We start from the raw sequence: 23708 nt of genomic DNA on the forward strand, positions 1-23708 counted from the left end.
TATATACACACCCACAGTTCAGATATAAACATCGCACTCATATGAACACACTCACAGTTCATATATAAACATCACACTCATATATACACACCCACAGTTCATATGTGAACATCGCACTCATATATACACACCCACAGTTCATATATAAATATCACACTCATATATACACACCCACAGTTCATATGTGAACATCGCACTCAAACATAAACACCCACAGTTCATATATAAACATCACACTCAAATATACACCCCCACAGTTCATGTGTGAACAGCGAATTCATATATAGACTCCCACACTTTATAAAACAACAACGCACTCTTACTAAACACGCACTTAATATCTACCCAAAGCCCTGTTTATAGTTCTCATTAAAATCTGAACACTGAAAGTTTAACTGTTTTCCAGATACTGTCCGTCCTGTTCTGTATTTTCAGCTTTAAATTTGCTGACGTACGGCAAAGGGAGCGCGATATCGGTCCTGGTGGTGAAAGCTGCTTCGACGGAGGAGTCAGTGTCTTGGAACTGGCCGGGATTGGAACGTTCTTGTGTCACACGAACTGTCTGAAAGGCGCGGATTCACATGAAGATCATCAGCGCGGTGCCTACACCTGGTGCTGCAATGTTAGCGGCACCGAGAGTGACAAAACCAAGAGAAAAAAGCAGAAGATATGAGAGAAATCAAAGCCAAATATAGACACCATAAATATTTCCCATCCTTGATGCCTCTCGATTCCATCACCAATTCTTCAGTGGCGGGTATCAAATTTTACTGTAAATAAATGCGAGAATCGAAGCAAGGAAGAAGAAACGAAATAACCAAAAACTGCCGAAACTCGGAATTGAACCAAAGACCTTTAGATCTTCAGTTCAACGCTCACCCAACTGAGCTATTTCGGCCCCTTGTCAAAAGTTTACTTTATGTCATTGTCTTGGAAGAAAATATAAATCCAGGAGGCATTTCCCCTCCTGTTCATTCCGCAATTCGTTTAAAAAATCGCACTCATAGATACACACCCACAGCACATATATAAACATCACACTCATATACACAAACCCAGAGTTCATATATAAACATCGCACTCATATATACACACCCACGGTTCAGATATAAAGAGCGCACTCACATATACACACCCACAGCTCATATATAATGATCGCACTCATATATACACACCCACAGTTCATATAAATATCACACTCATCGATACACACCCACAGCTTATAAAACCACAATGCATTCATACATCCACATCCAGTTCATTGAAGGGAGATCGGTACCGACTGCCGATTGAGCTCTCGGATGGGACAGGCGGAAGCAACAGAAACCGAACAAACTCTGGATCTCATCCTCAACACAGACCGGTGGATCCACCTGTGAAGTTACACCGTACTTTGATAGCATGGACGGTAACGGGTTCTGAGAAGGCATCAGGACGTCTAATGGCTTCTGAGTGGCGATCCATTTGGGCAAGGGGATCTCAGAGAGGGGAAGGGATAGTCAGAGGGCATCAGAGAGTGCAATGGGGCTCAGAGCGGCGAAGGGACAGTCAAAGGGTCTCAGAGAGTGTAATGGGGCTCAGAGAGGGTAAGAGACAGTCAGAGGGTATCAGAGAGTATATTGAGATCTCACAGAGGGGAAGGACTGCCAGAGGGTATCAGAGAGTGTAAGGACGCTCAGGGCGTATCAGTGGGTGAGGGGCACTCAGCGGGTATCAGAGAGTGTAAAGGGCGCTGACAAGGTTCAAAGAGGATAATGGACTCTCTGAGAGAAGATGAGGAGCTCAGGGAGAATCAAAGAGGGTAAGTTGGGCTCAAGAGATATCAGATAGGCGAATGGATCCAGAGTTGGCATCCGCTTAATATTATAAACATCGCACTCATGTATACACTCCCATTGTTCATATATAAACATCGCACTCAGATATACACACCCACGGTTCATATATAAACATCGCACTCATATATACACACCCACCGTTGATATGTGAACATCGCACTCATATAGACACACCCATAGTTCATATATAAACATCACACTCATATATACACTCCCATAGTTCATACATAAACATCACACTCATTTTTACACCCCCACAGTTCATGTGTGAACATCGAATTCATATATAGACTCCCACACTTTATAAAACAACAGCGCACTCTTACTACACACGCACTTAATATCTACCCAGAGCCCTGTTTATAGTTCTCATTAAAATCTGAACACTGAAAGCTGAACTGCTTTCCAGATACTGTCCGTCCTGCTTTGTATTTTCAGCGTTAAATTTGCTCACGTACGGCAAAGGGAGCGCGATATCGGTCCTGGCGGTGAATGCTGCTTCGACGGAGGAGTCGGTGTCCTGGAACTGGCCGGGATTGGAACGTTCTTGTGTCACACGAAGTGTCTGAAAGGCGCGAATACACTTGAAGATCATCAGCGCGCTGCCGACACCTCCTGCTCCAATGTCAGCGGCACTGAGAGTGAAAAAACCAAGAGAAAAAAGCAGAAGGTATGAGAGAAATCAAAGCCAAATAAAGCCGCCATTAATATTTCCCATCCTTGATGCCTCTCGATTCCATACCCAATCCTTCAGTGGCTGGTCTCAAATGTTATTATGAAGAAATGCGAGAATCGAAGCAAGGAAGAAGAAACTAAATAACCAGGAACTGCCGAAACTCGGGATTGAACCAAGGACCTTTCGATCTTCAGTCTAACGCTCTCCCAACTGAGATATTTCGGCCCCTTGTCAAAAGTTCACTTTATGTCATTGTCGTGGAAGAAAATATAACCCCAGGGGGCATTTCCCCTCCTGTTCATTCCGCAATTCATTAAAAAAATCGTACTCACATACACACACCCACAGTTCATATATGAACATCGCACTCATAGATACACACTCACAGCTCATATATAAAGATCACACTCATATATAAACACCCACAGTTCATATATGAACATTGCACTCATATATACACACCCACAGTTCATATATCAATATCACACTCATATGTACACACCCACAGTTCATATATCAATATCACACTCATATATACACACCCACAGTTCATATGTGAACATCGCACTCAAATATACACACCCACAGTTCATATCTTAACATCACACTCAAATATGCACCCCCACAGTTCATATATAAACATGACACTCAAATATACACACCCACAGTTCATGTGTGAACAGCGAATTCATATTTTGACTCCCACACTTTATAAAACAACAGCGCACTCTTACTACACACGCACCTAATATCAACCCAAAGCCCTCTTCATAGTTCTCATTAAAATCTGAACACTGAAATTTTAACTGTTTTCCAGATATTGTCCGTCCTGTTCTGGATTTTCAGCGATACATTTGCAGAATTACGGCAAAGGGAGCGCGATATCGGTCCTGGTGGTGAAAGCTGCTTCGACGGAGGAGTCAGTGCCTTGGAACTGGCCGGGAGTTTAACGTTCTTGTGTCACACGAACTGTCTGAAAGGCGCGTATTCACATGAAGATCATCAGCGCGGAGCCGACTCCTGGTGCCGCAATGTTCGCGGCACCGAGAGTGAAAAAAACAAGAGAAAAAGGCAGAAGGTATGAGAGAAATCAAAGCCAAATGTGGACACCATAAATATTTCCCATCCTTGATGCCTCTCGATTCCACCCCCAATCCTTCAGTGGCCGTTATCAAATGTTACTGCAAATAAATGCGAGAATCGAAGCAAGGAAGAAGAAACTAAATAAGCAGGAAATGCCGAAACTCGGGATTGAACCAAGGACCTTTGAGATCTTCAGTCTAACGCTCTCCCAACTGAGCTATTTCGGCCCCTTGTCAAACGTTTACTTTATGTCATTGTCGTGGAAGAAAATATAACCCCAGGGGACATTTCCCCTCCTGTTCATTCCGCAATTCATAAAAAAAATCGCACTCATATATACACACCCACAGCTCATATATAAAGATCGCACTCATATATACACACCCAGAGTTCATATATAAACATCGCACTCATCGATACACTCCCACAGTTTATACAACCACAACGCATTCACCCATCCACATCCAGTTCATTGGAGGGAGATCGGTACCGACTGCCCATCGAGCTCTCGGATGGGACAGTCGGAATCAACAGCAACCGAAAAAACTCTGCATCTCATCCTTAACACAGACCGGTAGATCCACCTGTGAAGTTACACCGTACTTTGATAGCAAGGACGGTAACGGGTTCTGAGAAGGCATCAGGGTGTCCAATGGCTTCTGAGTGGCGATCCATTTGGGCAAGGGGTTCTCAGAGAGGGGAAGGGAGAGTCAGATGGCATCAGAGAGTGTCATGGGGCTCGGAGAGGGTGAGGGACAGTCAGAGGGTATCAGAGAGTATATTGAGATCTCACAGAGGGGAAGGAGTGCCAGAGGGTATCAGAGAGTGTAAGGACGCTCAGGGCGTATCAGTGGGTGAGGGGCACTCAGCGGGTATCAGGGAGTGTAAAGGGCGCTGACCAGGTTCAAAGAGGATAATGGACTCTCTGAGAATATCAGAGAAGATGAAGAGCTCAGGGAGAATCAAAGAGGGTAAGGTGGGCTCAGGAGGTGTCAGATAGGCGAATGGATCCATAGTTGGCATCCTCTTAATATTATAAACATCGCACTAATGTATACACTCCCATTCTTCATATATAAACATCGCACTCATGTATGCACTCCCGCAGATCATATATAAACATCGCACTCATATATACACACCCACAGTTCATATGTGAACATCGCACTCATATATACACACCCATAGTTCATATATAAACATCACACTCATATATACACACCCACAGTTCATATATAAACATCACACTCATATATACACACCCACAGTTCATATATAAACATCAAACTCATATATACACATCCACAGTTCATATATAAACATCAGACTCATATATACACACCCACAGTTCATATCTTAACATCACACTCAAATATGCACCCCCACAGTTCAAATATAAACATCACACTCAAATATACACATCCACAGTTCATGTGTGAACAGCGAATTCATATTTTGACTCCCACACTTTATAAAACAACAGCGCACTCTTACTACACACGCACCTAATATCAACCCAAAGCCCTCTTCATAGTTCTCATTAAAATCTGAACACTGAAATTTTAACTGTTTTCCAGATATTGTCCGTCCTGTTCTGGATTTTCAGCGATACATTTGCAGAATTACGGCAAAGGGAGCGCGATATCGGTCCTGGTGGTGAAAGCTGCTTCGACGGAGGAGTCAGTGCCTTGGAACTGGCCGGGAGTTTAACGTTCTTGTGTCACACGAACTGTCTGAAAGGCGCGCATTCACATGAAGATCATCAGCGCGGAGCCGACACCTGGTGCTGCAATGTTCGCGGCAAAGAGAGTGACAAAACCAAGAGAAAAAGGCAGAAGGTATGAGAGAAATCAAAGCCAAATATAGACACCATTAATATTTCCCATCCTTGATGCCACTCGATTCCATCACCAATTCTTCAGTTGCGGGTATCAAATGTTACTGTAAATAAATGCGAGAATCGAAGCAAGGAAGAAGAAACTAAATAACCAAAAACTGCCGAAACTCGAAATTGAACCAAGGACCTTTAGATTTTTAGTCCAACGCTCTCCCAACTGAGCTATTTCGGCCCTTTGTCAAAAATTTACTTTATGTCATTGTCTTGGAAGAAAATATAAATCCAGGAGGCATTTCCCCTCCTGTTCATTCCGTAATTCGTATAAAAAATCGCACTCACAGATACACACCCACAGCACATATATAAACATCACACTCATATACACAAACCCACATTTCATATATAAACATCGCACTCATATATACACACCCACAACTCATATATAAAGAGCGCACTCATATATACACACCCACAGTTCATATATAAATATCACACTCATATATACACACCCACAGTTCATATATAAACATCACACTCATATATACACACCCACAGTTCATATATAAATATCACACTCATATATAAACACCCATCGTTCATACATAAACATCAAACTCATATATACACACCCACAGTTCATGTGTGAACATCGAATTCATATTTCGACTCCCACACTTTATAAAACAACAGCGCACTCTTACTGCACACGCCCTTAATATCTACCCAAAGCCCTGTTTATAGTTCTTATTAAAATCTGAACACTGAAAGTTTAACTGTTTTCCAGATACTGTCAGTCCTGTTTTGTATTTTCAGCTTTAAATTTGCTGAAGTCCGGCAAAGGGAGCGCGATATCGGTCCTGGTGGTGAAAGCTGCTTCGACGGAGGAGTCGGTGTCTATAAACTGGCCGGGATTGGAACGTTCGTGTTTCACATGAACTGTCTGAAAGGCGCGGATTCACATGAAGATCATCAGCGCGGTGCCGACACCTGGTGCTGCAATGTTCGCGGCACCGAGAGTGAAAAAAACAAGAGAAAAAGGCAGAAGGTATGAGAGAAATCAAAGCCAAATGTGGACACCATAAATATTTCCCATCCTTGATGCCTCTCGATTCCACCCCCAATCCTTCAGTGGCCGTTATCAAATGTTACTGCAAATAAATGCGAGAATCGAAGCAAGGAAGAAGAAACTAAATAAGCAGGAAATGCCGAAACTCGGGATTGAACCAAGGACCTTTAGATCTTCAGTCTAACGCTCTCCCAACTGAGCTATTTCGGCCCCTTGTCAAAAGTTTACTTTATGTCATTGTCGTGGAAGAAAATATAACCCCAGGGGACATTTCCCCTCCTGTTCATTCCGCAATTCATAAAAAAAAATCGCACTCATATATACACACCCACAGCTCATATATAAAGATCGCACTCATATATACACACCCAGAGTTCATATATAAACATCGCACTCATCGATACACTCCCACAGTTTATACAACCACAACGCATTCATCCATCCACATCCAGTTCATTGGAGGGAGATCGGTACCGACTGCCCATCGAGCTCTCGGATGGGACAGTCGGAATCAACAGCAACCGAAAAAACTCTGCATCTCATCCTTAACACAGACCGGTAGATCCACCTGTGAAGTTACACCGTACTTTGATAGCAAGGACGGTAACGGGTTCTGAGAAGGCATCAGGGTGTCCAATGGCTTCTGAGTGGCGATCCATTTGGGCAAGGGGTTCTCAGAGAGGGGAAGGGACAGTCAGAGGGCATCAGAGAGTGTAATGGGGCTCGGAGAGGGTGAGGGACAGTCAGAGGGTATCAGAGAGTATATTGAGATCTCACAGAGGGGAAGGAGTGCCAGAGGGTATCAGAGAGTGTAAGGACGCTCAGGGCGTATCAGTGGGTGAGGGGCACTCAGCGGGTATCAGGGAGTGTAAAGGGCGCTGACCAGGTTCAAAGAGGATAATGGACTCTCTGAGAATATCAGAGAAGATGAAGAGCTCAGGGAGAATCAAAGAGGGTAAGGTGGGCTCAGGAGGTGTCAGATAGGCGAATGGATCCAGAGTTGGCATCCTCTTAATATTATAAACATCGCACTAATGTATACACTCCCATTCTTCATATATAAACATCGCACTCATGTATGCACTCCCGCAGATCATATATAAACATCGCACTCATATATACACACCCACAGTTCATATGTGAACATCGCACTCATATATACACACCCATAGTTCATATATAAACATCACACTCATATATACACACCCACAGTTCATATATAAACATCACACTCATATATACACACCCACAGTTCATATATAAACATCAAACTCATATATACACATCCACAGTTCATATATAAACATCAGACTCATATATACACACCCACAGTTCATATCTTAACATCACACTCAAATATGCACCCCCACAGTTCAAATATAAACATCACACTCAAATATACACATCCACAGTTCATGTGTGAACAGCGAATTCATATTTTGACTCCCACACTTTATAAAACAACAGCGCACTCTTACTACACACGCACCTAATATCAACCCAAAGCCCTCTTCATAGTTCTCATTAAAATCTGAACACTGAAATTTTAACTGTTTTCCAGATATTGTCCGTCCTGTTCTGGATTTTCAGCGATACATTTGCAGAATTACGGCAAAGGGAGCGCGATATCGGTCCTGGTGGTGAAAGCTGCTTCGACGGAGGAGTCAGTGCCTTGGAACTGGCCGGGAGTTTAACGTTCTTGTGTCACACGAACTGTCTGAAAGGCGCGCATTCACATGAAGATCATCAGCGCGGAGCCGACACCTGGTGCTGCAATGTTCGCGGCAAAGAGAGTGACAAAACCAAGAGAAAAAGGCAGAAGGTATGAGAGAAATCAAAGCCAAATATAGACACCATTAATATTTCCCATCCTTGATGCCACTCGATTCCATCACCAATTCTTCAGTTGCGGGTATCAAATGTTACTGTAAATAAATGCGAGAATCGAAGCAAGGAAGAAGAAACTAAATAACCAAAAACTGCCGAAACTCGAAATTGAACCAAGGACCTTTAGATTTTTAGTCCAACGCTCTCCCAACTGAGCTATTTCGGCCCTTTGTCAAAAATTTACTTTATGTCATTGTCTTGGAAGAAAATATAAATCCAGGAGGCATTTCCCCTCCTGTTCATTCCGCAATTCGTATAAAAAATCGCACTCACAGATACACACCCACAGCACATATATAAACATCACACTCATATACACAAACCCACATTTCATATATAAACATCGCACTCATATATACACACCCACAACTCATATATAAAGAGCGCACTCATATATACACACCCACAGTTCATATATAAATATCACACTCATATATACACACCCACAGTTCATATATAAACATCACACTCATATATACACACCCACAGTTCATATATAAATATCACACTCATATATAAACACCCATCGTTCATACATAAACATCAAACTCATATATACACACCCACAGTTCATGTGTGAACATCGAATTCATATTTCGACTCCCACACTTTATAAAACAACAGCGCACTCTTACTGCACACGCCCTTAATATCTACCCAAAGCCCTGTTTATAGTTCTTATTAAAATCTGAACACTGAAAGTTTAACTGTTTTCCAGATACTGTCAGTCCTGTTTTGTATTTTCAGCTTTAAATTTGCTGAAGTCCGGCAAAGGGAGCGCGATATCGGTCCTGGTGGTGAAAGCTGCTTCGACGGAGGAGTCGGTGTCTATAAACTGGCCGGGATTGGAACGTTCGTGTTTCACATGAACTGTCTGAAAGGCGCGGATTCACATGAAGATCATCAGCGCGGTGCCGACACCTGGTGCTGCAATGTTCGCGGCACCGAGAGTGAAAAAAACAAGAGAAAAAGGCAGAAGGTATGAGAGAAATCAAAGCCAAATGTGGACACCATAAATATTTCCCATCCTTGATGCCTCTCGATTCCACCCCCAATCCTTCAGTGGCCGTTATCAAATGTTACTGCAAATAAATGCGAGAATCGAAGCAAGGAAGAAGAAACTAAATAAGCAGGAAATGCCGAAACTCGGGATTGAACCAAGGACCTTTAGATCTTCAGTCTAACGCTCTCCCAACTGAGCTATTTCGGCCCCTTGTCAAAAGTTTACTTTATGTCATTGTCGTGGAAGAAAATATAACCCCAGGGGACATTTCCCCTCCTGTTCATTCCGCAATTCATAAAAAAAAATCGCACTCATATATACACACCCACAGCTCATATATAATGATCGCACTCATATATACACACCCAGAGTTCATATATAAACATCGCACTCATCGATACACTCCCACAGTTTATACAACCACAACGCATTCATCCATCCACATCCAGTTCATTGAAGGGAGATCGGTACCGACTGCCCATCGAGCTCTCGGATGGGACAGTCGGAATCAACAGCAACCGAAAAAACTCTGCATCTCATCCTTAACACAGACCGGTAGATCCACCTGTGAAGTTACACCGTACTTTGATAGCAAGGACGGTAACGGGTTCTGCGAAGGCATCAGGATGTCCAATGGCTTCTGAGTGGCGATCCATTTGGGCAAGGGGTTCTCAGAGAGGGGAAGGGACAGTCAGATGGCATCAGAGAGTGTCATGGGGCTCGGAGAGGGTGAGGGACAGTCAGAGGGTATCAGAGAGTATATTGAGATCTCACAGAGGGGAAGGAGTGCCAGAGGGTATCAGAGAGTGTAAGGACGCTCAGGGCGTATCAGTGGGTGAGGGGCACTCAGCGGGTATCAGGGAGTGTAAAGGGCGCTGACAAGGTTCAAAGAGGATAATGGACTCTCTGAGAATATCAGAGAAGATGAAGAGCTCAGGGAGAATCAAAGAGGGTAAGGTGGGCTCAGGAGGTGTCAGATAGGCGAATGGATCCAGAGTTGGCATCCTCTTAATATTATAAACATCGCACTAATGTATACACTCCCATTCTTCATATATAAACATCGCACTCGTGTATGCACTCCCGCAGATCATATATAAACATCGCACTCATATATACACACCCACAGTTCATATGTGAACATCGCACTCATATATACACACCCATAGTTCATATATAAACATCACACTCATATATACACACCCACAGTTCATATATAAACATCACACTCATATATACACACCCACAGTTCATATATAAACATCAAACTCATATATACACATCCACAGTTCATATATAAACATCAGACTCATATATACGGACCACCAGTTCATATATCAATATCGCACTCATATATAAACACCCATCGTTCATATATAAACATCAAACTCATATATACACACCCACAGATCATGTGTGAACATCGCACTCATATAGACACAACCACAGTTCATATGTGAACATCGCACTCATATATACACACCCACAGTTCATGTGTGAACATCGAATTCATTTATAGACTCCCACACTTTATAAAGCAACAGCGCACTCTTACTACACACGCACTTAATATCGACCCAATGCCCTGTTTATAGTTCTTATTAAAATCTGAACACTGAAAGCTTAACTGCTTTCCAGATACTGTCCGTCCTGTTTTTTATTTTCAGCGTTAAATTTGCTGACGTACGGCAAAGGGAGCGCGATATCGGTCCTGGCGGTGAAAGCTGCTTCGACGGAGGAGTCGGTGTCCTGGAACTGGCCGGGATTGGAACGTTCTTGTGTCACACGAAGTGTCTGAAAGGCGCGGATTCACATGAAGATCAGCAGCGCGCTGCCGACACCTCCTGCTCCAATGTCAGCGGCACTGAGAGTGAAAAAACCAAGAGAAAAAAGCAGAAGGTGTATGAGAAATCAAAGCCAAATAAAGCCGCCATTAATATTTCCCATCCTTGATGCCTCTCGATTCCATCCCCAATCCTTCAGTGGCTGGTGTCAAATGTTAGTGTGAAGAAATGCGAGAATCGAAGCAAGGAAGAAGAAACTGAATCACCAGAAACGACCGAAACTCGGGATTGAACCAAGAACCTTTAGATTTTCAGTCTAACGCTCGCCCAACTGAGCTATTTCAGCCCCTTGTCAAAAGTTTACTTTATGTCATTGTCGTGGAAGAAAATATAACCCCAGGGGGCATTTCCCCTCCTGTTCATTCCGCAATTCATAAAAAAAAAATCGCACTCATACACACACCCACAGTTCATATATAAACATTGCACTCATATATACACACCCACAGTTCATATATAAAGATCACACTCATATATACACACCCACAGTTCATATAAGTATCACACTCATCGATGCACTCACACAGTTTATAAAACCACAACGCATTCAGACATCCACACCCAGTTTATTGGAGGGAGATCGGTTCCGACTGCCGATCGAGCTCTCGGATGGGACAGGCGGAAGCAACAGCAACCGAACAAACTCTGGATCTCATTCTTAACACAGACCGGTAGATTCACCTGTGAAGTTACACCGTACTTTGATAGCAAGGACGGTAACGGGTTCTGAGAAGGCACCAGGACGTCCAATGGCTTCTGAGTGGCGATCCATTTGGGCAAGGTGATCTCAGAGAGGGGAAGGGACCGTCAGAGGGCTTCAGAGAGTGTGATGGGGCTCAGAGAGGGGAAGGGACAGTCAGAGGGCATCAGAGAGTGTAATGGGGCTCAGAGAGGGTAAGGGACAGTCAGAGGGTATCAGAGAGTATATTGAGATCTCACAGAGGGGAAGGACTGCCAGAGGGATTCAGAGAGTGCAAGGACGCTCAGAGCGTATCAGTGGGTGCGGGGCACTCAGCGGGTATCAGAGAGTGTAAAGGGCGCTTACAAATTTCAAAGAAGATAATGGACTCTCTGAGCGTATCAGAGAAGATGAGAAGCTCAGGGAGAATCAAAGAGGGTCAGGTGGGCTCAGGAGGTATCAGATAGGCGAATGGATCCAGAGATGTCATCCTCTTAATATTATAAACATCGCACTCATGTATACACTCCCATTGTTCATATATAAACATCGCACCTCCGTATGCACTCCCGCAGATCATATATAAATATTGCACTCATATATGAACTCCAATTGCTCATATATAAACATCGCACTCATATATACACACCCACAGTTCATATATAAACATCGCACTCATATATACACACCCACAGTTCATATGTGAACATCGAACTCATATATACACACCCACAGTTCACATATTAACATCACATTCATATATACACACCCACAGTTCATAGATACACATCGCACTCATTTACACACACCCACAGTTCATGTGTGAACATCGAATTCATATATAGACTCCCACACTTTATAAAACAACAGCGCACTCTTACTGCACACGCACCTAATATCTACCCAAAGCCCTGTTTATAGTTCTCATTAAAATCTGAACACTGAAAGTTTAACAGCTTTCCAGATACTTTCCGTCCTGTTTTGTATTTTCAGCGTTAAATTTGCTGAAGTACGGCAAAGGGAGCGCGATATCGGTCCTGGCGGTGAAAGCTGCTTCGACGGAGGAGTCAGTGTCTTGGAACTGGCCGGGATTGGAACGTTCTTGTGTCACACGAACTGTCTGAAAGGCGCGGATTCACATGAAGATCATCAGCGCGGTGCCGACACCTGGTGCTGCAATGTTAGCGGCACCGAGAGTGAAAAATCCATGAGAAAAAAGCAGAAGGTATGAGAGAAATCAAAGCCAAATATAGACGGCATAAATATTTCCCATTCTTGATGCCTCTCGATTCCATCCCCAATTCTTCAGTGGCGGGTATCAAATGTTCCTGCAAATAAACGCGAGAATCGAAGCAAGGAAGAAGAAACTAAATAATCAGGAACCTGCCGAAACTCGGGATTGAACCAAGGACCTTTAGATCTTCAGTCTAACGCTCTCCCAACTGAGCTATTTCAGCCCCTTTTCAACAATTAACTTTATGTCATTGTCTTGGAAGAAAATATAACTCCAGGAGGCATTTCCCCTCCGGTTCATTCCGCAATTCATAGAAAAAATCTCATTCATATATACACACCCACAGCTCATATATAAAGATCGCACTCATAAATACACACCCACAGCTCATATATAAAATCGCACTCATATATACACACCCACACTTCATATAAATATCACACTCATCGATACACTCCCACAGTTTATAAAACCACAACGCATTCATACATCCACATCCAGTTCATTGGAGGGAGATCGGTACCGACTGCCGATAGAGCTCTCGGATGGGACAGGCGGAAGCAACAGCAACCGAACAAACTCTGCATCTCATCCTTAACACAAACCGGTAGATCCACCTGTGAAGTTACACTGTACTTTGATAGCAACGACGGTAACGGGTTCTGAGAAGGCATCAGGACGTCTAATGGCTTCTTAGTGGCGATCCATTTGGGCAAGGGGATCTCAGAGAGGGGAAGGGAGAGTCAGAGGGTATCAGAGAGTATAGTGAGATCTCACAGAGGGGAAGGACTGCCAGATAGTATCAGGGAGTGTAAGGACGCTCAGGGCGTATCAGTGGGTGAGGGGCACTCAGCGGGTATCAGAGAGTGTAAACGGCGCTGACAAGGTTCAAATAGTGTAAAGGACTCTCTGAGGGTATCAGAGAAGATGAGGAACTCAGGGAAAATCAAAGAAGGTAAGGTGGGCTCAAGAGGTATCAGACAGGCGAATGGAACCAGAGTTGTCATCCTCTAAATATTATAAACATCGCACTCATATATACACCCCACAGTTCATATATAAACATCACACTCATATATACACCCCCACAGTTCATATATAAACATCACACTCATATATACACCCCCACAGTTCATATATAAACATCACACTCATATATACACCCCCACAGTTCATATATAAACATCACACTCATATATGCACACCCACAGTTCATATATAAACATCACACTCATATATACACACCCACAGTTCATATATAAACATCACACTCATATATACACACCCACAGTTCATATATAAACATCACACTCATATATACACACCCACAGATCATATATAAATATCGCACTCATACATACACACCCACAGATCATATATAAATATCACACTCATATATACACACCCACAGTTCATATATAAACATCACACTCATATATACACACCCACAGATCATATATAAATATCGCACTCATACATACACACCCACAGATCATATATAAATATCACACTCATACATACACACCCACAGTTCATATGTGTTCATCGTATTCATATATGGACTCCCACACTTTATAAAACAACAGCGCACTCTTATTGACATCCACTTAATATCTACTCAAAGTTATGTTTCTCGTCCTTACCAAAGACTGAACACTGAAAGTTTAACTGTTTTCCAGATACTGTCCATCCTGTTTTGTATTTTCAGCATTAAATTTTCTGAAGTCTGGCAAAGGGGGCACGATATTTGTCCTGGCGGTGAATGCTGCTTCTGACGGATGTCTCGGTGCCCAGGAGCTGGCGGGGATTGGAAAGATCTTGTGTCGCACGAAGTGTCTGATCTGCCCGTATACACATGGAGGTTATCAGTGCGGTGCCTGCACCTCGTGCTGCAATGTTAGTGTGTCTGACATCAGCTTAAAAGGCGGCTTGTTGCAAACACGTTGTGGTCACAGTTTCTGTTTGCGCATAACTGAACTTCAGTCGTTCAAAATGAAATGTTTTCTTTGCTGCTTCACAATAAACAGTATCTTATTGTAAAATTTCGCTCATTGGTTCCTCAGTGTCAGAGGGAGAATTGTCTAAAACTCCTCATTTATTTCATTGTTCATTCAGAATTAGCCCACGGATTGACACAGAGAGATGAACACAGCGAGAGATACAGAGTATCGGTAAACACAGCGAGAGATACAGGGTATCGGTAAACACAGCGAGAGATACAGAGTATCGGTCAACACAGCGAGAGATACAGAGTATCGGTAAACACAGCGAGAGATACAGAGTATCGGTAAACACAGCGAGAGATACAGAGTATCGGTAAACACAGCGAAATGGAGAAGAGAAATAGAAAAATATAAACTGCCTCAAACGCTAACAGACAGTGATAGGTCGATATCAGGAAGAGGAGGTGGAGTCGTTGCAACTTAATTTGTCTCCTTAATTTGCAAAAGCTGGGCAAATTGCCTTTTTTGTCACAAGAGATCCAAGGTTCGATTGCCAGCGGCGCCTTTTTGTTCCATCTGATATTTACCTCATTTGTGAATTAAACAACAAAGTAAGGCAGGGCCGTATTTGTATTAATTCCGGAGCCAACAAGGAAAGGACTGCTGAAATGCTCGTTCTTTGCACAGGCGGAACTCTTACTGAAGTAGCAAGCATTTGAGCTTGACAAATCATAGAATCGTTCGAGGAGGGAAGGAGGCCAAAACTCTGCTGCCCGTATCCTAACGCTCAACAAGTTCCGTTGTCCCACCTCCCCTGTGATCACTAACCTACATTGGCTCCCAGTCCGGGAAAGCCTCGATTTAAAAATGCTCATCCATGTTTTCAAATCCCTCCATCTCTTCGCCTATCCCTATCTCTGCAACCTCCTCCAGCCCTACAATTCTCATCCTTCTTTTCAAATGCCTCTATGGCTTCGCCCCTCCCTGTCTCTGTAACCTCCTCCAGCCCTACAACCCTCCGAGATTTTAGCGCTCCTCCAATTCTTCCTTCTTTTGCATCCCCGATTTTAATTGCTCCACGATTGGCGGCCGTGCCTTCAGCTGCCTCGGCCCTAAGCTCTGGAATTCCCTCCCTAAACCTCACCGCCTCTCTACCTCTCTCTCCTCGTTTAAGATGCTCCTTAAAACCTACCTCTTCAACCAAGCTTTTGTTCATCTGTCCGAATACCTCCTTATGTGGCTCAGTGTGAAATTGTGTTTGATAATCTCTCCTGTGAGTCGCCTTGGGTCGTTTCATTACGTTAAAGGACCGAAATAAATGCAAGTCGTCGTCGTTGTTGATGTTGTTGTTGTTGTGGCACTTTATCAACCGCATTGCCCTCATCAACCCTCTCTGTTACCACATCAAAAAACTTAATCAAGTTAAACACGATTTGCCTTTAACAAACCCATGCTGGCTTTCGTTTATTAATCCACACTTGCCCAAGTGACTATTCATTTTGGCCCGGATCATCGTTTATAAAAGCTTTCCCACCACCGAGTTTAATGTTACTGGCCTGTTGTTGTTGAGTTTATCCTTACACTCTTTTTGAACAAGGATCTAACATTTGTAATCATCCAGTCCTCTGGCATCACCCCCGCATCTAAGGCGGATTGGAAGATTATGACCAGGACCTCTGAAATTTCCACCCTTCCACTCCCTCAGCAACCTTGAAAGCATCCCATCCGGTCCGGGTGAATTATCAACTTTAAGCATAGCCAGCCTTTCAAGTGCCTCCTCTGTATCAATTTTCACCACATCCAGTGTCTCAACTACCTCCCTTTTTACTGTGACTTTGGCAGCATCTTCTTCCTTGGTAGAGACAGATGCAAAGTACTCTTTTAGTGCCTCAGTCACGCTTTCTGCCTCCATGCGTAGATCTCCTTTTTGGTCCCGAATCGGCCACACCCCTCCTATTATGAACCTTTCATTATTTAAATGCCTGTCGAAGACTTTTGGATTAACTTTTATGTTAGCCGGCAAACTATGTTCATATTCTCTCTTTGCCCCTCTTATTTACTTTTTCACGGTACTTCCTATATTCAGCCTGGTTCTCACTTGTATTGTCAAACTGATATCTATCATAAACCCTCTTTATCTGCTTCATTGTACCCCCTATCTCTTTCGTCATCCAGCGATCTCAGGCCCTACCTTCGCCCCTCTTGGGAATCTACCTAATCTGGACCCGAAACATCTCCTCCACCCATTGTTCAATTATATTTTAGCCTGCCAATCTTTGATTCCAATTTACACGGGCCAGGTACGTTCTCAACCCATTAAAATTGGCCCTTCTCCTGTTAAGTACTTTACTCGAGATTGCTCCTTCTCCTTCACCATAACTCATCTAAATCTTATGATACTATGATCACCGTTCAATAAATCTGACACTGACACTTGCTCCAATCGACCCACCTCATTCTCCAGAACCAGATCCACCAATGCCTCCTTCCTCGTATCATTATGTGTTAATCTTAACACATGTGACGTATTTGTATATTTGTTGTATTTAATGCAATATATTTGAGCTGCGAATGTGTCCAAAACACGTTTTCAGGATAATGCACTCGTGGGCTTATTTTACAAACTCCTTTAACTGCAACCAGCAACCAATCTCCATGAAAGGTTGCGAAGCAAAGCTGGTTTCAGAGCAGTTTTCGGCGTTCAGCTTTTATCCGCAATGTGTAATTAGTAGAAACTCATTTAAAGCACATCTTAGTATCAATGAGAATGTCAGGCACAGGACAGTTGGGTGGAACCGTCTCTTATAATAATGACAAAGTGTAATAGATTATAAAGTGAAAAAGCCAATCCAATCTCTCAGTCTCTCTCTGTCGCTTTCTCGGTGAGTGAACGTAAAACAGCAGAAGAAGCTAAAACAAAGAACTGAGCAGTTTTGTTTGTTTCCTTTTCCTTCGGGCGAGTACAGTTGAAGAGAAGGATTTCTGTTTCCTGCTGGACAAATAACTGGAATGAGCAGTGTATCTCGTTCCCATGGTACCCAGTGAAACATCCACGTTTGGATCTCACATTTACACTGATACCTTCCTTCCTCACTAATTATAGGAAACTTTTGGTAAGGTTCAATCACACTTCAGAAGTCCAGAAGCGCAAAGGAAGGTGGACACCTCGTGGTGACGTAACCTGCAGGCGAGGGAGGTTTCCAGTTTTACCTGGAGCTGTAAATGTATAAACTCCTTCCAATGTACAAACTCCCCTCACCAACAGTAATTCAATTCTAACTGATCTGAGACTTTGGTCATTAATGGTGATTATACTTTGTCCAGTTAAAGCAGCAGTAAAATCCGTTTTGTGTTATATACATAGCCGTTCAGTCAATATAAAACATTGTCATCCGACCTACCATGAGCAATGCCACACGGGGTATGTTAGGTTACGGACAGTTCTGCCTCCAGCAGTTGTTCTCTCGGTCACACATCCGGCATCACCTCTCCGTCTCATACTGCAGAGTCACGCCTGAATATAAACACATTTCTGTTTCAGACTTTGACCTGAAGGTCAACAAATCACAATTCAAGAGGAAGGGAACAAACAAATCAAATATTTAAGAACGTTAACGGATATAAAATTCACAATAAATGACTGAGGAAAAAATGAAGCAAACGGATCAAGATGAACAATTAGCAAAAGGGAACAATTAAAGAAAGGAGAAGGGGAACCGATCAAATCGCTCCAAATAGTTTTTGAAAAATCCTTTCGTTTTTCATCTTAGTTTCTCTGTTAAGTTGGGGACGAACATCGAGAAATACTTTTCGTAACATCATAACGACAATTAGAATAAACATTTCACAAAGTAGGCCTTAATCTTACTTACACGATAGCATGTTATGGGTTTGTAAAATCTGCAATTGTTTTACCATTCTTTAAGTTTAGAGGGATGCTCTGAATATATGTTCTACATTGAAACGGAAGTGGATTAATCAAATAAAATGAGGAAATTTGTTTATGAATTTGAAGAGCTGATTTTCCATGTTGGATATCGCGATATATTTATTTACGCAACTGTAATTTGTGAAATGATGGAATGTATTTATTTCTATATCTGTACAGGTAAGGAAATCCCCATTGGATCATTTCCAGGAACCAGTCAAGTACTTAAATTAGTTTGTCAAACCCAAAACACCCTTTGGGATTTGCTGATTGAAAATTTGCATGGAAATCGCGACCATCACAAAGCCTTGGAACAAATATACCCGCTGAGGTTTCGGGGTTGTTACTGACTTCTTTATATCACTGAGTAACCTATTTGAAACTGGGTGAAGCTACAAATCTGATGATAAGAGTTTGGGTTAGAGAAGGAATAGATGAAAGTATCAAATTTAATTGCACTGATTCCACAAACACTGTACACCACATCGATTAAACATTGTTAACTGTTTCGACATAAAACTGGTGAGGGTGTAAATCGAAAGTAACAGAAAAAAATCTCATTAATGTCTCAAATTTCATTTTGATATTGTTGCACAAACACTGAACATCCCATCCCCAAAACACTGTCCCGATCTAAAATCAGTCGGCAGGACCCTGAGCCACAGTGAAAATGCTGCGATATCAACCTGTTTCAAAACACACAGCCTTCTGATTTGGAGTCAGACGCGACTGTTCTTGCACCAGGCCCACAACAAGCGGCTGGAGCCGGATCCATTGGAGGGCGATCGGTGCAGACTGCCGCCGCGGCTCTCGGAATGTGAGAGGCGGAAGCTGGAGCAGCCTGACCGCCTCAACCACAGCACAGGATCCCCGCTCTGCCTCACATTGCATAACTGACTCTGTGGCGCAATGGATAGCGTGTTGGACTTCTACTTAAGGGTTTGAGGAGACATCCAAAGGTTGTGGGTTCGAGTCCCACCAGAGTTGGATTTTAGTTCAGGGATCGGGAACTGGGAAGTGAAATTTTGCAGCAAAACCGCAACAGGATCATTGATGTCCGTGAAGGACGGGAAGATTGGCGAAACATTCTCAAGGAGGAGACTCAACATCTGCTCAGACCGAATGTCAATCCGCTGGACTTCCGGCTCTGTCATACTGCATGTTCCTTCAGACAGGTTTCCAACTGGACACATGCATCAGGCTGCCGTGACAGCATTGGTGCTTCAGGGGTAGAATTCTTGCTTGCAGTAATTCTATTCCTGTAAAAGTGGCTCCTAAAAATCGCAAGATGGAAAGTGTCCTGCCTGAGCGGTCTAACCCGCTGGTTTAAATCTCCAGTTAAATCCCTGAAATTTAGATGGATCAAAATCATAGTTTGTGGTTCCAATTCCGCAGCCTCCCTCCGGAAAACAAGTAATGCTAAACATCTCATCTGCTATTGCAACAGCGCAGACTGGAGGACCCACATGGCAATTCAAATAAGTAGATGCATTTTGGAACACACCAATTGTACCTTCAACTCCGGTTGAAATGTTCACGAGCAAAAGGATTGTTTGACCTTGCTGAGACTCGAATTAACAACCACGGCATTTCCCGATCCTGCACTGTCATGGAAGGAACGCTCACTGACCGATTGCGCCGCTGGAGTCCGGTCACTCTGATCACCTGTCCCACTCTGCTGGAAAGAATCATAAGGTAAGAGGCCCTTACCTGTGGAAACGTGTCCTGTCCCCGTGATGAAACTAATATCTGCACTTCCACTTCCAGCTTCTTGCACATCCTCTGCTCCATCGCACGACAATCGGGTTTTCTGCGAACAGGTCAAAATGAACATTGCCAGAAATTCTATCAGTAGTAAGATTTGAACCCAGCGTCCACGCAGCGATTGGATTTATTATCTTAAAGCAGTGATTTCCGTTCGGACAACGCCTTGTCAGTCTTTCACTTTTTGTTTAATGCCCAAATAAATAAATTGGAGCTAATTGACCACATTTACGCCGTGCTGGGGTTGTTCTCCTTAGAGCAGAGAAGGTTCAGAGGAGATTTGCTAGAAGTGTTCAAAGTCATGAAGGGTTTAGATAAAGTTAATAAAGAGAAGCTGTTCCCATTGGCGGAAGTGTCGAGAACCAGAGGACCCAGATTTGAGGTGATTGGCAAAAGAACCAAAGGCGACATGAGGAAAATCCTTTTTTTACGCAGTGAATGGTTATGATCTGGAATGCGCTGCCTGAAAGGGTGGTGGAAGCAGATTCAATCGTGGCTTTCAAAAAGGAATTTGATAAATACTTGAAGGGGAAAATACAGGGTCACGGGGAAAGGGCCGGGGAATGGGACCAATGGGATTGCTCTTGCAAAACGCAGGTAAGGAATTGATCGGTCGAATGATCTCCTTCTCCGGTGTGTTCATTCTATGATAAATATTATTTTACATACAGTGAACAGACCATCCCGAAAAGACTGCCCCGCGTCAAAACAGAGTAATACTGAAACGTGATTTGAGCACGCATCTATTCTAATCTGGAGTCAGATGCGCTACGGTTGCGCTACGTGGTCATCAGCAAGTAGATGGAGCCGTATCCATTGGAGGGAGATCGGTACCGACCGCCACAGGGACTCGAAGAAACGGAAGCAGCAGCCGCAACAGCGCAGGAGCCCTGCTCTCTCATCCAGCCGTTACCAGCGGAGAGCTGCCAGTCCCGGCCTGAGCCCTGTCTGGGAGCCGCCTGCCATTATTTCTTTACAGAACGGGACCGATCCAGTTTCAGCTCACACACAAGCTCAGGAATCCCACTCCTGTCAGATTCACTTATTTAAACCTTGTTTAGCTTCAGTGAATTGGGATTTAATTCAATCCTCATCTGCCCGCCGCTCTGTCAGTTCAGGACTTTATTTAAACCGACACTTGGAGCTCTGTTTTAGAGGGTGCCGACTGATTAAGCATTTCGCAGTCCCACCTCAAACACTTTTTGCTGCTAACTTCTGCTTAATACAAAGTTCCCAGGAACGAGGGAATTTCTCCTGGTTACTGAGTTCGAGTTAAGGAACAATAGGGGTGCGATTACACTACTTGGTGTATTCTATGGGCCACCAGCTAGTGGGACGGATATAGAGGAGCAAATTTACAGGGAAGATACAGAGAGGTGCAAAAGCCATCGAGTAGTGATAACAGGGGATTTCAGCTATCCTAATATAAACTGGGATAACAATAATATAAGGCGCAAAGAAGAGGAAGAATTTGTGAAATGTGTTCAGGATAACTTTCTCGACCAGTACGTTTCTGGCCCACTGAGGAAGGAGGCATTGCTGGACTTGGTTCAAAGGAATGAGGCGGGCCAAGTGGAGCAAGTGTCAGTGGGGGAGCATTTAGGGAGCAGCGATCAGATTCATAAGGATTAGAATAGCTTTGGAAATGGACTCTGTCCACTCTAAAGTAAAAATACTCAATTGGAGGAGGGTCAATTTCAGTGGGATGAGAACAGATCTGGCCCCGGTAAATTGGAATTAAAGGTTGTCAGGCAAAAGTATAATTGGACAGTGGGCGGCTTTTAAAAAGATGATTCGGATAGAGAGAAGGTACATTCCAACGAGGTAGAAAGGTAGGGCAACTAAAGCCAGAGCTCCCCGAATAATAAGAGAGATAGAGAGTAAGATGAAGCGGGAAAAAGTGGCGTATGACAGGTGTCAGGTTGATAAAACAAGTACCAACCAGAGAGAATGTAGAAAGTTCAGAGGGGAAGTGAAAAAGGAAATAAGAGGGGCAAAGAGAGAGCATAAGAATAGCGGAAAACATAAAATGGAATCAAAAAGTATTGTTAACAGTAAACGGGTCGTAAGAGGAGGGGCGGGGACGATTAGGGACCATAAAGGAGATCTACTCATGGAGGCAGTGGGCATGGCAGAGGAACTAAATGAGTACTTCGCATTTTTCTTTACCAAGGAAGAAGATGCTGCTAGATTCTCGATAAAGGAAGATATAGTTAAGATACTGGATGGGCTAAAAAATGAGAAAGAAGAGGTACTAGAAAGGCTTGCTGTACTTAAAATAGACAAGTCACCTAGTCTGGATAGGATGCACAACGAGGATGCTGAGGGAAGTAAAGGGGGACATTGCAGAGGTACTGGCAATAATCTTCCAGACATCCTTCGATATGGGGATGGTGCCAGAGGACTGGAGAGTTGCAAAGGTTACAACCTTGTTCAAAAAAATGGTGTAAAGATAAACCCAGCAATTATAGGCCAGTCAGTTTAACCTCGGTGATGGGGAAAGTTTTGGAAATGATAATCCGAGACAGAATTAACAGTCACTTGGACGAGTGTGGATTGATTACGGAATGCCAGCACGGATTTGTTAAAGGCAAATCGTGTTTAACCAACTGGATAGAGTTGTTTGATGAGGTAACAGAGAGGGTAGATGAGGTCAATGCAGTTGACGTGGTGTACATGGACTTTCAAAAAGGGTTTGATAAAGTGCCACGTGGTAGGCTTGCTATCAAGATTGCAGCCCATGGAATAAAGGGGGCAATAGCAACATGGATGCAGCACTGGCTAAATGACAGGAAACAGAGAGTTGTGGTGAATGGTTGTTTTTCGGACGAGAGGGAGGTGGGCAATGGTGTTCCATAGGGGTCGGTGCTGGGACCACTACTTTTCTTGATATATATTAATGACTTGGACTTGGGAGTAAAGGGTA

At 43.3% G+C, this 23708-nt stretch overlaps 10 non-coding genes across 10 annotated transcripts; 1 reads left to right on the forward strand and 9 right to left on the reverse strand.

Moving 5' to 3' along the window:
• Window positions 1–825: 825 nt before the first annotated feature.
• trnaf-gaa (transfer RNA phenylalanine (anticodon GAA)) lies at window positions 826–898 on the reverse strand. Its single transcript has one exon. It is a non-coding gene; the product is annotated as a tRNA-Phe (tRNA).
• Window positions 899–2666: 1768 nt separating this feature from the next.
• On the reverse strand, window positions 2667–2739 carry trnaf-gaa (transfer RNA phenylalanine (anticodon GAA)). The gene has a single exon. It is a non-coding gene; the product is annotated as a tRNA-Phe (tRNA).
• A 1011-nt stretch (window positions 2740–3750) lies between these two features.
• On the reverse strand, window positions 3751–3824 carry trnaf-gaa (transfer RNA phenylalanine (anticodon GAA)). The gene has a single exon. It is a non-coding gene; the product is annotated as a tRNA-Phe (tRNA).
• A 1769-nt stretch (window positions 3825–5593) lies between these two features.
• Window positions 5594–5666, reverse strand: trnaf-aaa (transfer RNA phenylalanine (anticodon AAA)). Its single transcript has one exon. It is a non-coding gene; the product is annotated as a tRNA-Phe (tRNA).
• Window positions 5667–6637: 971 nt separating this feature from the next.
• trnaf-gaa (transfer RNA phenylalanine (anticodon GAA)) lies at window positions 6638–6710 on the reverse strand. Its single transcript has one exon. It is a non-coding gene; the product is annotated as a tRNA-Phe (tRNA).
• A 1770-nt stretch (window positions 6711–8480) lies between these two features.
• On the reverse strand, window positions 8481–8553 carry trnaf-aaa (transfer RNA phenylalanine (anticodon AAA)). The gene has a single exon. It is a non-coding gene; the product is annotated as a tRNA-Phe (tRNA).
• Window positions 8554–9524: 971 nt separating this feature from the next.
• On the reverse strand, window positions 9525–9597 carry trnaf-gaa (transfer RNA phenylalanine (anticodon GAA)). The gene has a single exon. It is a non-coding gene; the product is annotated as a tRNA-Phe (tRNA).
• Window positions 9598–11447: 1850 nt separating this feature from the next.
• On the reverse strand, window positions 11448–11520 carry trnaf-gaa (transfer RNA phenylalanine (anticodon GAA)). Its single transcript has one exon. It is a non-coding gene; the product is annotated as a tRNA-Phe (tRNA).
• A 1777-nt stretch (window positions 11521–13297) lies between these two features.
• trnaf-gaa (transfer RNA phenylalanine (anticodon GAA)) lies at window positions 13298–13370 on the reverse strand. Its single transcript has one exon. It is a non-coding gene; the product is annotated as a tRNA-Phe (tRNA).
• Window positions 13371–19913: 6543 nt separating this feature from the next.
• Window positions 19914–20005, forward strand: trnar-ucu (transfer RNA arginine (anticodon UCU)). The gene is given in 2 exon segments: window positions 19914–19950; window positions 19970–20005. It is a non-coding gene; the product is annotated as a tRNA-Arg (tRNA).
• Window positions 20006–23708: the final 3703 nt, after the last annotated feature.

The sequence above is a fragment of the Heptranchias perlo genome, chromosome 20 (genome assembly GCF_035084215.1).
Source record: "Heptranchias perlo isolate sHepPer1 chromosome 20, sHepPer1.hap1, whole genome shotgun sequence".
Lineage (NCBI taxonomy): Eukaryota > Metazoa > Chordata > Chondrichthyes > Hexanchiformes > Hexanchidae > Heptranchias > Heptranchias perlo.